Source organism: Sorghum bicolor, chromosome 3 (assembly GCF_000003195.3).
Source record: "Sorghum bicolor cultivar BTx623 chromosome 3, Sorghum_bicolor_NCBIv3, whole genome shotgun sequence".
NCBI classification, from domain to species: domain Eukaryota; kingdom Viridiplantae; phylum Streptophyta; class Magnoliopsida; order Poales; family Poaceae; genus Sorghum; species Sorghum bicolor.
In genome coordinates this window covers 46799954-46803249 of record NC_012872.2, presented here as the reverse complement: position 1 = coordinate 46803249, position 3296 = coordinate 46799954, and positions in this window count along the sequence as shown.

The window sequence follows — 3296 nt, the reverse complement described above, 5'->3', positions numbered from 1 at the left end:
AGCAGTAGTAGGTGGATCTGGACGGATGGTGTCATCTTGTCTCCTACCTCTACTATGCTAGCGACGGAAGTGGCTGCCTATGCCACTATGCGTCTGTGCACATCAGAAAATGTGCGTGATGCCGTGATGGTCGGAGGGGGGATTAAATAGAATAAGGCGTAAGAAGCCTCAACTCTAAAGACAAAAATATATACTAGGATTTTTTTAGGTTCGGCCATTTGGTATGGGTCAAATGACACAATTATTGTGTGCTAAAAAAAGGTATGACTATTATTTTTAAATGGCATATATATTTTTATGTTTGAGCTAAACTATTCAAATTCACTTCTCTCTACTTCTATAATTCGACAAATATTTATTTCAATCAAATGTGGTAATTTATTTAATTATAAGCTTTAGCCATTAATTTAAAAAATCTCTACAAGAATTTATTTATTTGCTTCAAGCCAACATCAATAGTTATATTGGCTGAGGCATGTCATGGCGGCAAGGTCATTATATATAGAATTAAATACATGATTAACATATGTGATACGTCCATTAAATCTTTGAGCTATAAATTGTTTATTGGTCGTTGCATCGCATATGCCCGTGCGTTGCAACGGAAGAAAAACATCAAGTGGTCCTAAAAAGTGATGACACAATGTTACATATCTATTTATATTTATCTTTTTTTATAAAATTTAAAGTCCATAATTTATTTTGTTGATAACCATGACATCTATGGTATAAGATAGTTAATATTTATCATATTATGTAGCTTGGATACATATTTAATAATAAAAATAGTATTATATTAAAACATGAGAAGTTTGTTGCTAGTTTTATTTTTTTATTTAGATTAGGATTCCTATAAAATATGATATATCAGTTAAATGTATGTAGATTATAAACACATGAGCTTATAAAGTATCATATGATATAACAACACATCGTGCAAAGGTAGTGGAAGCATCTTTTTTATATTTTTACATACTTAAATTGATGCTAAACTATTTAGCAAGCATAAATTTAGGTAAATTAGTAAATCAGTGAGATATGCAGGAATGGTGCTAAAACTTTTACCACAAATCAAGCATCACATTAAATAGGCTACCATAAAATTTTTATAATAATTGGAGCAAGATAACTACAATTTCAATTTTACACTAAAAAGCATAGGCAAGCATCTTCAGCAAAAAAATATACTAAAATTTGTGATATTTTTTATTTACTACATGGATCTACATATGTGGAGCTAAATAAATTTTGTTTTGTAATTTTTAGATTTTTTTCTATGAATTTCTATGCATTTATTAGTTTTCAGCCGATATAAAGAATAAAAGAAAAGTAAATTAATAGAACAAACACTTTACACCTGTTCATGGATCTATATACGTGGAGCTGAACAAAATTTGTTTTGTAATTTTTAGATTTTCTATGAATTACTACACATTTATTAATTTTCAATTTTTAGCCAAATTAAAGAATAAAAGAAAAGAAAATTAATAGGATATAGGAGGTTTTGTATTAGGAACCCTGAAAAAAAATTTCTTTTCTTTTTCCTCTTCTACAGAGGACGGCCAAGGCCAGCGACTCGGAGAGCGGATATAAAAGGTAAAAGAAGATTGTATATTGAGAACCCTAAAAAATATTTTATTTTTTTCTCTCCTACAAGCGTTAAACAGATGGAGAGATCGGGTGAGATAGGGCAGAAGAAAAATTTTGCCAGACTGAAATTTTCACAATTTATTAATATATATAGATTCTACACTCTAGATATAGAATATTATTTTAGAATATTATTCTACACCGCAAGTCAAAAATAAGTAGAAAAAAATACTGTGCGGTACGTGTTCAATATCATTTTGTCTAATATCCAGGACCTCGAAATACTGAATAATGCTGAAACACGAATACTGAATGATACTGAATTTTGCTCCGTATAACAGTTTGGTGTAGAATAGCATATATATTTCTTTTTTCTCCCAGTAGTAGTTACTCCTATGTGTATATCTCTAAATTTAGGGCGTATATGGCCCGATGAAGTGTATGTAGACGAAGTATATGATCATACTAAACCATCTAAGGTAGTTTATATGTTAAGTATGTATACATACATAGAGTATGTGGTTATACTTATTATATATACTACAGTAGTGGTATTTTAGTAATATATTAAAAAATATGAATTTCTTTGAAAATTTTTCACATGGCAAGATCTAGAGTATCTTAATAGTGGGAAGAAGTAGGAGGAGCAGTAGTCAGTCACTATATCTATACCTAATACTAAACTAAAGAGATAAAATTTCAGCGTCAAATTTGGTCTGGAAATTTTTTCGTCTGTCCACTCTAATCCAAGTCCCAGTCCGTCTCATACTTTTGTACCATATTTCAGATCGAGTCCAAAACAAAGTCACATACAAATCAGTACCATATACCAGATTCCAGATAGAGTCCAAAACGAAACCACAAACAAATCAAGTACCATATATCTGACGGCAATAGCTCCGCGAGCCTGAAAAATCTGCTGACTGGAGCTAGAACGCACACGTGGAGCCGAAAAAACCAGCTTCACCTGGCTCCTTGTCCCCATGGGCCCAGCCCGTGTCTTTGGTTTGGTCCGCTTTGGTATCGCACTGATTCGGAGATGGGATGCGGCGGCACGGGGAGGAAGAGGGGTGAGGGCGCGCTGATTGGGGAGGAGAAGGGCGAGGGCGCATCGAAGCGTGGAGCTGGAGGCGGTGCGGGAACCGACATCAAGACATGGCGGCGCATTAAGGAAGAACCGGAGGTAGAAGAAACGCCTAGAGCGATGCAGAACCGGAGGTAGAAGAAACGCCTAGAGCGATGCAGATAAGAGCAGCTTGAGAGAAGGAAAGGAGTATGGTTCGCTTTCACCACTGCAGCCTGCAGGCACTGAACCAAGCAAATCGATTATTGGAAGCGGCTCATCCTTTCGGTTCGAATCGAGCACACCCGTGCGGCTACGAGCACAGGCAGTGCGCCCTCGCAGGGAAGAGCGCAGGCAGCGCGGAGGAGCGGCTGAGTCGCCGGTCAAGAAGGAGATGCGGGAAGGAGATGCTGGGTGCAAGAATGGATGCGGACTAGAAACCATGCGCGGCGTTGCCGCGCGGACGATCCTGTGTAGGACCAGCACCAGCCTGCGATACTTTAGCCAGCCACTGTAGGCGAACAGGACCGGTTTCATACATATTTTTTTATAGCCTGGTTGAGGAAATCATTCTCAAGAAAGGATAATTGCTATACACTTGAATGAAGAAAAGGAAGTTCAGAATACCGTCAAGCCTAGATAG